Source organism: Staurois parvus, unplaced genomic scaffold (assembly GCF_062004578.1).
Source record: "Staurois parvus isolate SC_StPar_1 unplaced genomic scaffold, SC_StPar_1.0 ptg000195l, whole genome shotgun sequence".
Taxonomy (NCBI): Eukaryota; Metazoa; Chordata; class Amphibia; order Anura; family Ranidae; genus Staurois; species Staurois parvus.
Window position 1 is genome coordinate 3,227,148 of NW_028317991.1, and position 13,194 is coordinate 3,240,341.

Below are 13,194 nucleotides of genomic sequence, written 5' to 3' on the forward strand. Positions count from 1 at the left end.
AACCATCACATAGTTACAGCAAGGCAACGTTTTGGACGTCACATGTCTGATGAAGGGGTCCTGCGAGACTCCGAAACGTTGCCTTGCTGTAACTATGTGATGGTTTATTAAAACCTTTGGACCCATATTGGTGATCCTCGGTGTGCTGGTGACATTTTTTCTTGTCACTCCAGAGAACACGTCACCACTGCTCTAGAGTCCAGTGGTGGCATGCTTTACACCACTGTATCCAACGCTTTGCATTGCACTTGGTGATGTAAGGCTTGGATGCAGCTGCTCAGCCATGGAAACCCATTCCGTGAAGCTCTCTACACACTCTCTCTGTTGTTGTGCTAATCTGAAGGCCACATGAAGTTTGGAGGTCTTTAGCTATTGACTCTGCAGACAGTTAGCGACTTCTGCGCACTGTGCGCTTCAGCATGCACTGACTCCGCTCTGTCATTTTACATGACCTACCACTTGGTGGTTGAGTTGCTGTTGTTCCCAGTTGCTTCCACTTTGTTATAATACCACTAACAGTTGACCGTGGAATATTTAGTAGCCAGGAAATGTCACGGATGGACTTATTGCACAGGTGGGAACCTATCACGGGACCACGCTTGGAGTCACTGCGCTCCTGAGAACTACCCATTCTTTCACAAATGTTTGTAGAAGCAGTCTGCATGCCTAGGGGCTTGATTTTATACACCTGTGACCATGGAAGGGATTGGAACACCTAAATCCAATAATATATATATATATATTTTTTTTTTTTTTATTTCATTGTATTGTATGTAAACATTTAACTGTGTTTGTTTGTAACAAAATAAAAGAAAAAACAATGGTTTATACCAAATATTGATACTAGCACCTTTGCAAAACAGACCAATTGCAACTTAGGCCCCTTGCACATGGGGTGGACCCGCTTGCTAAGCGGGGAATCTGTCTGTTGATCCCCACTAAGTAAGCGGATGACTGGTCCGTGTCCGGTATGCTTATGCAGAGTGGACATGGACACAGCCCGCTGTCCTCTATGGGTGGTTGGATGGAAATGGACTGCCATCCGATACGATAGATGGAAAGGGAACGGATTCCCTTCCATCTCATTTTAGTGGATCGGATCAGATTGGATGAATAGAGGTTCCGATCAGGTCTGCCTGAGAAATGGGCAGGCGGACCTGATCAGAACATCCATGTGAAAGGGGCCTAAAATTGTAGGCAACTCTAAAATATGTAGTTAAAATGTTACTGAACCCTAATTATTTGTATTAACTCCATCACCAACTTCCCTTCCATTTTTCTTCTTTTATTGTTTGCAGTTTGTGTGTAAACATTTTATATTGTTCTTATTTTTTTGTTTTGTTTTGTTTTTTGGCACCAAATGTAAAAACTTGTGAGAGAGTATACGGCGTAAGGCACATTTTGGCATCCTTGCCTTGGGTGCCAGAGATCCTTGTTCCAGCTCTGCCTGTCTCCTTTCAATACCTTCAAAGAAATTCAAGGGTAAACTAATGAAGGGAAATACTGTAACAAACCTGGTGGCAGGGCCGTTACAATAGAGTGTCCATAGAGCGGAGACCACCAAATAAATAATTGAATGCGATTTGAACAGGAATGGGGTGCGATTCCTGCCCGAATCCCATGTGATTTCCCGCACAGCTCCAATGTGAACCTAGGCTTGTCATAGTGATTTTGGGCCTGAGTTCACACAGGAGCAGTGTGGAAAACTTCCCTGCATGCCGGGTTCCACCAGACAGCTTCTGATTGGCCAGAACTGTCCATGTGATAGTCTGTACGTTCAGCACTGCAAGAAGAGGAGAAAAAGTCACTGTGAAGTTGCTATTCATTGTCTGATGGGGGGGATCAGCAATCTGGTACATTGGGACCAGGGATGATAGGGAGGGGGTCAAGTGGATGGCTAGGACCGATGCAGGCTGGGGGGAGAGAGCCACTTGAGGCTGGGGAGAGAATGTCATGGGAGTGGCAGGAGGCAGGAGAAGCCCAAACCGTGGCTGCTGATGTCCACAGTGGGACTAGGAGCCGGAACTGGTGGAATCCAACATACAGAGAGCTTTCCTGCACCACTCCTGTGTGAACTCAGGATCAAAGTTGTTATGACAAGCCTGGGTTCACAGCTGTGCTGGAAACCGCATGCGATTTGGGCAGGAATGCATCACATGCTATAATTTCACTGCAATTTGAGCCCATTCATTTTGTATGGGCTCAAAATGCATTGCAAAGGTATCGGCACTCAGCATCAGCAAATACTTGACCCGAAAGTATCGGTTCTCATACTCGCCAGTAAAAAAACGACATCCCTACTGAATACAGCCTTACATAGCGGGCAGGAGATCTGATTGCACAGCACATTTAATCTACACTTTGCAGTAACATAAAATCACACATCTCATAGTTTCCCGGCTTTTGAACGAAAGCTGCCAGAGAACATAGATCCTGAGTGCAAACAATTACATCGACAATCCAAAAATAGTAATTATATCAGCTGGGAACTCTTTTCATTTGTGTGAAACATTCTTAATTGAGAGAATTGCTTTGGATGACTTAAGAAAGAAAACTAGAGCTTCGAGAATGTGAACAATGGCAGGTAGATTGACTAACACAACTGCAGATTTAAGAATATGGCAAATGTTTAAATGAAAGTAGCAGTTGTCCTATGTTGGCCCTATTTTAAAGGGATGCTACAGGTTACTCTGCCATTTTGGATTAAAGCAGACCTTGCACCAGATATACTGTTTGTGCTAAATGCATAGGTGTTAGGCCAGTGTAATATTTGCAGGTGTTTGTTGCCTCATAGCCCCCGGTACCCCTCCAGAGGAACAGAGCCATCTTTGCTGAGGCTTCATCCATGGTCAACTTCCTTTATTAACATACCAGCTCAGAGATAACATAATCATATAAATCCTGGTGTCTGTGGGGGAAGAGGAGACTGAGCAAATGCTTCCTCCTACTTGCAGAAAACCAATGGCATCATCAAAGCCTAGGCAAAATCACTGGACGTAAGCTCCCTTGCAGTGGGACTGTAACTGCTTGTTGTGTCTAGGGGAGAAACAGTTTTACTTCACTCCACCAGCAAGTGGTGTTCCTCCAAGATCCAGCGGTAGACTGCCCCTTAGTGTTCTTATGTCCAGAGCAGGTCTATGGACTCTTCTCTGGCATTGATGACATCACTACCCTAGATTGCTGGATTTTGGGGGTGTAGAAGCTGTGAGGACTGGTCTAGCTGTGGGGAGGAGCGGAGGATCATGTAAGTAAATCCCCTTTTATCGATCCCCTAGGCTTGAATGAGCAATAAATCCCAGGGATACTTTTTTATTTGTCAAGAGTTGGGCTTTATTGATAAAAGGAATTTTTTTAAGTCATTACCGCTACTGAAAGTTTACTTTAATTTGGACCAACTACAAGTAGTTATGATGCAGTTGGTCAGCTTAAAACCCCTTTTGCACAGGCGGACCAAATGGGTCCACCTGTCCATTTTTCAGGCAGACCCCATTAAACCATATATTGCCCTCTATTGATCCCCATCTGTCTAGTGGATTGGATGACAGTTGGATGTAAACGAACAGGCGGTTCATTTACATCCGACCGCCCATAGAGGAAAGCAGGCTGTGTCCGGGTCCACTCTGCATAAGCAGAGTGCACACTAACCTGTCATTCGCCTGTTCAGTGGGGATCAGTGGACAGATCCCCGCTGATCAGGTGGATCTGCTGGCGGAGTACGTCCGTGTGAAAGGGGCACAACGCCAGGTTATTGTTTTTTCTTTTTTTTTCCTTCTTTCAAGAGCTATTCTCCATAGTATTAGACTTTTACCACCAAATGTTCACCTAGCATTGAATGATGTCCACTGTTCAACCTAAAATATTTATTCTCCATAGTAATAGCTTTTTGCCACCCAATGTTCACATAGCATTGAATGATGTCCACTGTTCAACCCAAAACTCTTTCACCTATAAGTGCAGGGCATTATGGACCTGCCCCTAAGGGGACATCACCAATGATGTTCAGAGCAGTGTTGAGGTTATTATGTCAGAACCACTATTTGCATCATTGATTGCCACCCCCATTGGGAGAAGAGAAGATCTGAAGAGGATGTGCATTCAAAGTGACTATCTTTCTGAGTTCTGAATAAGATAAGTATAAAGAAATAATAACACACAAGGGGGGAAAAGGGGAAACCTGGAGCCAGGATGATGAGCCTGAAATTAGGCTTTAAAACATGTTTCCACTTCTTCAGCTAAAGTGGGTAATGCCTACTGTCAGAGCCTGGATCTGAACACAGGACCTCAGCTGTGTCTGGCAGTAACTCAGCTTGTTGAGCCACCTAAGATACTAGACAACTCCCAGTCTGATCTCTTAGAACAATCGTGTCTTGTTCATGTTTCTCGTGAACCTTGATCTTACTCTAGCCAATGTCTCACTCTTGTCACTCCTGCTGCCCCCCATTTTTTCGTTACCACTCATTACTGACCTTTGGCTTGTTCATCAACTACGCTTCTGCTTGAACCCAACCTGCAACCACTTGTTACCGAATATCTGCTTGATCTCTACATGCTATATCTGCTACTGGACCCCGCCTTGCTCACCTCCTGGTAGGGCAATCCTGAGGACCATGGGCAAAACCCATCTCCACCATCAGGAGCTCTGGTGAACACTGGTTAGTGCTTAGACTCTGCGTCATCCTCCAGGGTGACCTGCTTGTATACCTATCTCGCTGGTTGGTGAGAACCTTTCTACTGCTATAGCTACTGGTCTCCAAGCCTGACCCCTAAACATTACAAAAACTTTACATTTGTTACATGTTCTTATTCACATAGCATAAACTTAAATTTTTTTTTAAAAAATTGCAGCTTATCTTTTTTTGGGGGATTCTCTATTCTGAACCATTCTGGGTAGTTTATGTGGGGGCTGGGAATCTGTTTGCCATAATTAACCCTGTTCGTACTGTGCAGGTAGATCCTCATTATCAATTGTAGCTAGATTTGAACACTGTATCTCTTAACATAGGATAAAAGTGTAGAGGCTGGACTGCTAGGATTGTATTTTAATGAGGACAAGCTTGGGACAGGCTCAAAAAAAACCTTGCAGTCAGCCATAACACTTTCTCCTGAGAAACCTCTAAAAGGTAAGAGAGGTATTTACTTTTTAAGGAAGATGTATGAATGGGAACATATAAACATATAATGGGTTTTTATCAAATTTGACTGCAAAAGTGGAAATACACCAACATGAAGGGCATGTAGAACAAAGAACCCCTGTTTTAATATGCTTGATATGCCATGGAAAACACCACAGTGCACAGACTCCCGAATCCGTACAATTTCACAGCAGCAACTTATCATTTTCCCAATTACTTCCAAATGTTATGTGAGTGTCAAAAATAGATCAGCCAACTTGATAACACCAGACACGCTCTGAGCTGAGGTATACATCTTTCCCCCTGCGGCATGCAGACTCACATACAAAAAAATACTTTTCTGAGGATGAAATCATCATCCTCTGGAGATGCAGCCGAGAGGGTTTTTAAGCCCATTTTGAATTACTCTTGTTCCCGCTCGCAGTTGTAAAAAGGTTTGAGAACCAACGGGCAAGCTCGCGTGCAGCCAACGCTGCCAGCACTTCAAATACAAAACATCTCTGGTTGGAGAATCTCGCTACCCGGCCAGTAATTATCTACAAAGAGACGACCGGCGCTCCGAACAATTAGACAATCTGTAGCGTCGGGCTGGAGGAAAAAAAAAGAAGGCTTTGAAACACACAACTCATTTACTCTATTATTTATCCAACACAGAGGATGAAAAGAAATTAAAGAGTCAAATTACGCCTTACAAACTGCGATATGTAAATAGCCTGTCTCAGGGAAGCAGAAGACGAGCAGCCACATATATTATTAGGAGCCAGCTGGAGGCTAGATTTTATTTCACATATATTTCAAGTATTCAGATTTACTTCTTGACCTAAAAAGACTTTTTTTTTTGTTATCTCTCCTACCAGATGTAAAGGTGCTCTTCATTCAGGCATGAATATTTTTGCATTTCCATTGATTCAAGGAGGGCAAAGGTGTCTATTAGTGTTTGCTGGAGATACAGGATTTATACAGGAAGGTGAAACTGAAACTACCCCAAAGCTCAACTTTTTAAGGGGAGCTAAACTGTACTTGAGCACCACAAAACCAAAATGATGTTTAATTCATTTTTAATATTCGAAGCAAACTCCCATCCATCCACATCTCCATGTTTTTTATTGTTGGGAGATCACTCTGAAGAAGACCCCCACCCCTAGCATTTCTAGCCACAGCCATCTTGAGTAAGGGCAGATGAAAATTAGACGTCCAATGATTGAATGATGCTTCACTCCTGAAGAGGAGTGAAGAGGAGGAGAGCGGCCGGAGAAGGAAGACATCTGACCGGATTCTTAGTTATACAGTGGTGGCCAGAAATTTATACTGACCTAAGCATTTTTGAAAACCTTGCAAAAATCAGAGGCAGAACACAATTTCACTCTGGTGAAAACTAGCCAGATCCACAGAGTAGCCGCATCTATCCGAGTGCCAGGCAGCAAGAGCCACATGACCAGATCTGACCAGACCAATTTGATGACACCAGAGGTCCAGTGATTTGATATACAAATGCGCATAAAGATTGCGTATCTGGTGAGTGCGCAATCCTTACATTATTTATCACCTGGCTGTTCCAATCATTGGACGTCTGAGGATCATCCTGGATCTTAAGAGCACCCCTTCATTGGACTCTTTTATTTGTTTATTTTGCACCTCTTTCACTTTATAGCCACCATCTAGTGGCTTTATTTTATTTGCACACAGTCAGTATCCATTATATGTTTGACGTTTAATTTTATCAGTGTCTGTTATTTTGTATAGCGCTGCAGCCCCATTTTTGAATATATACCTTCTTATTTATTTACCAATGCAAGTAGCATAAGAGTTAAAAATAATAAGGCTCCATGTACACTAGTGTATTGTGAAGCTCCTAGAAGCTTTTTGTTCTGCCCCTAGAACCACATAGTGTTATCCTACGTGTCCATGCACAATTTTCAAGCTTCAGCTTCTAGGAGCAGGAAAAAAACCTTTTTTTTTTCTTTTTTGTGTTTTTGGGAGCGATTTGCCAGCAGAAAAAAACCCCCGAAAGCTACTAAACGCTCCTAAACTGCTCCTAAGAGCTTTTTCTAGCTTTTTTTTTTTTACATGTACTGTGAAAACACTACGAAAATGCTAACGCTCCTAAAAGCTAATAAAATATTGCTAAAAACACTATTTCTGGCATTTTTCCAGTGTTTTTTGAAAAAAACTATCTTGGCATGAAGCCTTTATATTGATTGAGAGAGTTTAGTTACACTTTAAAGTGGTAGTAAAGTAAGAATTCTGACTTTAGCCTACAGGTAAGACTATAAAAAGTCTTCCCTGTAGGTGCCTTTGAAATGGCTTGAACTTGCCCTGTTAGGTAGAGAGTGCACTGGTTTAAAAGGATAAGTTCACCTTTCATAATATGTTACACTAGTATTTAGAGTGTACCATGTAACCAGGGGCGGACTGACAACTCATGGGGCCCGCGGGAATAGGGGATCATGGGGCCCCTGTGTCCTTGCCCAAACTCAAAAAAGCCTATGAAAAAGGTACCAGGGGCATCTCATGGGGACCCCTACTGACTCCGGGCCCTCGGACAGTGCCTGAGTTTCCAAATGGTCAGTCCGCCCCTGCATGTAACATATTACTGTTTTAGCAGCCCCCCCCTTCCCAATCTGGCATTGCAACAGCGAGCTGGGGACCCCCGCACCCACTGTCACAATTTTAAAAAAACACGACCCACCCGCTGTGTCATTCACTCACAGAGTTCTGTGAATAGGGGAACAAATACAGACAGCCTTTGCGGCTGTCGACTTGTAGTTCTCAATGAACTACCAGGGAGCTGATGAGCACTCTAGGTAGTTTATTGATGCTTTCTGTGATTGTGTAACTGCCTGCCTATACAATGTACGAACAGACAGCTTACACTGACAGTCTGTAGGAGCCTCGCCTTGCACTCGTGATCTGCTGATCGAGGGTGCAATGCTTTGCAGGCTACAAGCAAAAAAATAATAAATGCACTTTTCTAGCTACAAAAAGATGAAAATGTATTATTTTTTATTTATTTATTTATTTATTACAAAGTTAACCCCTTGGCGCTGGCGCCTCCTGGCCCTTTAAGGGTTTCAGAAGCCAGGAGGCGGGGCAGGGGTTTAAGGTCATGTGATCGCCGTGATTCGCCGTCACGGAGGTCACATGATCGGGAAAGGTCCCTATCGAAAGAGGAGATTGGGACTTTTCTGTGAGTACTGGATATGTGTGCTGGGAGGGCGGACGCTCTCAGCACATATGTTTTTCTTAATTGCACACAAATGTGCGGCCGCTCGGCGTCAAGGCCCAGATGCCAGGAGGCTGCACATTTGTGTGCGGCCGGCGTGAAGAGGTTAAACTTATCCTTTAACCTGAAGATGTAATTAACACATGTGCAGTACTCTCACTGAGTGTGCAGTGGATGCAGAGAGTGCCGTGTGGCCATGGAGACTGCTTTGCACATGTGCAGGAGTGACATCATCGAGGTCCGACCATTCGAATGGCCAAAGCATGAACCCAGAAGGAAGGCCAGGTGACAATGAATGCAGCAATGACATGCAGTGCATACTAGCACATTATGGCATTAACCTGGAGGGTCAAATGTAATTTTATTTTCTTAAGTCTACTGTCACTTTATGTTCAGCTGTTGAAAAATATATTTACTAATTTCCTCTGTACACTGCATCTGGGTACACATGCGTTGTAGGATGGAACACTTAATTTCACATGAGAGTTTTGTTGCACGATTCCCAAAGAATTCCATTATTCTCAATGGGCTCATTCACACCCAACGTTTGTGTCATGAAGCTTGTAAAAGTACATGGGCTTCTTTGGGGAAAAATCGTGCATTTTTGGTCCCTTTAAAGTGGAAGAAAAGCCAAACTCTAACTGCCTGCCTAACCTGTATGATGTCTAACCTGGGTGCCTAACCTAGGTGACCTCATGGCATCTGGAATTCCCAGAATACCCTAAGTCGCAAGATCATGTGAACAGCGGAGAAGTCCACGAGCCATAATGTCACCCATAGGCTCCCGTAAATCAACTGCTGTCAGCACTAACTCCTCTCCCCCGCAGCAGCCACTCATGGACACAGTAGAGCCAGAGCTGTGGGATCATGTGGCCGGACCAGCTCAATAGTAGGTAAGTACACAGATCTCTTTTATACAGGTTAGGCAGGATAAGTAGGAGGAAAGGGCTGTCCATTTTTGAAGGCCAACTTCACTTTTTCAGGCAGATTTTGACTTCATAATAAATAGAAGCTGTTTTCTTATGTGTTTTCTGCCCAAGCCATCCCAATGTGCCATCCCAGTCTCTCACTTATCTAGTCCATGGTAGCTTTAAATCTTCACCACACTTTTCAAAACTTAGAAAAAAGCATTATGAGTCCATCACTTCCTGTATCATCATGATACCATACCATTCAGGAAACTACAATCCCATCATGCACTGCCTTACTACATCACAGAATAGGGTGTGTTTACCTCACTGGACCCCCCCCCCCCCCCCCCATTATTACTATAGCACCTCTTATTTCCACCCATTTAGCTACTTCTTCATACACAGTACAATCTCCTTTAGAGCTACCATCAGCTATGTAGTGAAAGGTTTTAATACAAGTACATAGGAGAGAGTGGGTGGAGACACTCAGCTGTCAAACACAAATTCTATTTTTAGGTCCCATTCACACAGCATAGTGGGAGTGCACCGTTTTTGGTGCATTTTTCCTGCAACACACATAGGACAGCCCATAAAATATAATGGGCTGCCCTACATGCAATGAATGCAGCAAAGTAGTTCATGGGGCATTTTGATGTGTTGCAGTTTGTGTGTTTTTTTCGCTGTGCATTTTAATTAATTTGTCATGCAGTTTTGCATGTGGCGATATGTGCGTTTGCTTCCACATTCTAGTTCATTTTAGTTGAATAAAGGTGACCATACACTATTGTACAATCAGATTGTATAATGTATGGTGAACTTTACAGACTTCCTGGGACACACTTCTGTTTTCTGTACTACAGCTCTGAGCTCCATAGATGGTTATGTGATCACTCAGCTCCTGCACACTCTGCCAAATGAACAATCCATAAAAGAAGAAAAGACGGTGAGATACAAACCAACCGATCAGCAGAGGAAGATACTGGCTGTGAATTCAGGGAGAATGGGGCTCGCTGACAATGTTTACATTGGAAAAGCATGTAAGTGAATACGTGGTCTGGAGCAAGCTCCTGGAGGGGGGAGGACAGGTGCAGGGTGTGTTTTAATGAGGTCAGCTTCTGCAATACTTCCTTTCAATGGTTTTCCTATCCCAAAGGATAAATAGCTGGAAGTAATGCAGGAGTTTTCTAAAGGATACACTGGAGGTTGAGGTAATGCCTGCTTTAGAATATAGAGAAAGTTTTTTTTTCTGCAACATAGCTCCTGGAACAGACCAGTGGGGTATCCAAAGCATTTGTGTGTATGGTCAGAAAATCATTTTTATGCATAGATGCACAGTTGTGTCAAATCTCTGCATGTACTGAATCTTGAGGTGCTTGTGCGCCCATTGTAACACATTGCCTCATGGGATAGCTGGGACTTAATCCTAGGAAGCAGTGGGGTACAGCCTAGGTCACAGCACAGAAAGATGTAAAAAGGTACACATTATAATACATTTTTTCTCCAATTTTGTAAGAAGGAGGGAGAGGAACAAAAAGAGAAAAGGTTGCTGTAATAGGTTCTGCTTTAAAGGGACCCAAATTTAAAGTTGTAAAGGCCAATTTTTTTTTTATTAAAAAAATAAAAAATGGTAACTTTCCTGCTATGTACAATGGTATTGCACAGATCCTCCTCTTCTGGAGTCCTTTGCTTGTGCTGTCCTTTCCTGAAGGTGCCCCTCAGGGGGCACTGATGCAGGCTCGCTCCGAGCTGGGCTGTGTAGGTCCATAAATGTACACACAGCATAGCTTGGCCATGCCCCCTCTCCCTCCTCACATGATGTGATGGACATTAGCAGGAGCCAATACCTCCCACTGCTCCCAGACTCTCCCGTGAGACCAGGAGGAGAGAAGAGTGGTTCTGCAGATGATGACAGCGCTGGCTCAAGAGAGGAGCCAGGTAAGTGTTCTGGGGGGGGGGAGGGTTAGCAAGTAGTCGGGTGTTTTTGTTTTTTACCCTAATGCACAGAAATGTTTTTACTTTTGAACCACTGTGAAGTGGTATTAAATCCAAAAGCAAACATTTATTAAATTGCAGCTTGCCAATTCTTAGATGGTGGCTGCATGGTTTCTTTTATTTTAATGACTCGGCCAGCAAGTCTGTTGTTTTTGCATCAATTAGAGGGTTGAGAGAAACCATTTACCACTGACAAGGGTACTTACAATGATCAGCTTTCATTACTGAAAATCCTTCATTCCAAAATGAAAAAAAAAATGTGTTGCTGTAACTGCAGTCTGAGCTGGAGTTTGGCTTCAATTTGTTAATGTATCCAAATCTGCTAGTTCATCTGACACTCCCCTCCCCCCAGACTGACAACGCTGCTGTCCAAAGGTGCTCTCTGGGCTTCTTTATCCAGAATGGAGGCAGTCTAATACAGAAGGTGTGAAAACAGAGGGGAAAAGAAAAAAAAAAAGAAAACTAATGCAGCCACCACATTCAAGGCCAATGAGTACTTGCTGAATCTGGGCAATGAATCTGGGCCAATGAGTACTTGCTGTTAGCATTCTATAGTTTCCCTTCACTGGAAGCGATTTCATGACACAAAACTTTACGACGGCGGCAGAAAGTAGAAGGAATGTGGCTGTAATTCTCAGGACTTTTCCTCCATCACATTGACGACTCTGGAACACAAGGCATGATGCACGGCAGGGAACGGAATTGTCTCACACAAACAGCCCTGGCTTTATCCAGCACACAGCATTATTTACAGAAATCATAAAAGGCAACCAGCTTGCACTGATGCATATTTGAATGCCTGATGGGAATAGCTAATGGTGTGAACAAGATGGAAAACAGTTGATAGCGCTTTAAATGGCACAACTGTTTTGCTTTATTACCCATGGAAATAATGTGCATTAAAATCAGCTGCAAATAGCGCACTAAAATGTTTAGAAGCTTTCCCTCCTACCCGATCTGCTAACCACTGGCTGTGATGGAGGCAGAGGGCTGCTTCTGGATACATGCTCACTTATTCTAAGCGGAGTTCCACTCAACCTCTCAAAAAATAAAAGTCAGCAGCTACAAAAACTGTAGCTGCTGACTTTTAAACAGCAGCCATTTACCTGTCCCTCGGTCCCGTGGTGTGTCCCCCGCAGCTCATTTCACTGGCCATCCTGTATTCCAGGAAGCCGGCATCTTCAGTGTAGGTACCCGGCTGCAACAGCTTGCGGCTTCACAGCCAGGTACCCACTGCGCATGCGCGAGCAGTGCTGCACTTCATAAATGGTCCTGTAGTCTTCTGAGACCTGTCACGTGTCCCAAGAGACTACAAGGAAGAAGGGAGGACACCTTCCGCTTCCGATCGCCTAGGCTGGGAGGCTGGGAGTGGGTACCTGTCAAATTTGGGTACCCCCCCCCCTCCCCGCTCCCCAAAGGTGCCAATCCTTAATAGGGAGCAGGGGAGCAGTCCTTAAAGCGGAACTTCGCCTTTTGGGTGGTGCTCCACTTTAAAGTGTTTGTCAACCCTAAATAAGAACTTCTCTGCCTTTTAGTCTTTTAAATATAGCATTGCAAGTGTTTTTTAGTATTTGGTTGATATCTGTTGGCTCTGCCAGAAATCTAGTGAGCTGATAACACTGTTGAATGTACAGGACGTTATCACAAGCAGTGCCCAGTTCACCCATGTGGACTACAGAACACCACTCCTATTTTAGAAAGAAAATAAGGGAAAGTTGGTGTTCTGTAGTTTTGTCCTATGATTACAACACTGCTCCTCTATAGATACAGTACAGGCAGTGAGCATTGTTATTCCATTACAGGAAATGTGTGACTGGCAGGATTCACAAGGTACTGTTTGCCAGATTATTGTCCTCTCTCCAACCAATATATCACTTTTCTCACTCTTGCTGACATACGTATCTTTGCTGCCACTTGTTTCCAACCTTTGGCTTGT

The 13,194-nt window shown here is 43.7% G+C and overlaps 1 protein-coding gene across 1 annotated transcript in view; it reads right to left on the reverse strand.

The window, feature by feature from the left end:
* Positions 1–13,194, reverse strand: part of DSCAM (DS cell adhesion molecule) — a 765,341-nt gene that overhangs the window by 517,072 nt on the left and 235,075 nt on the right. The window lies entirely within an intron of this gene.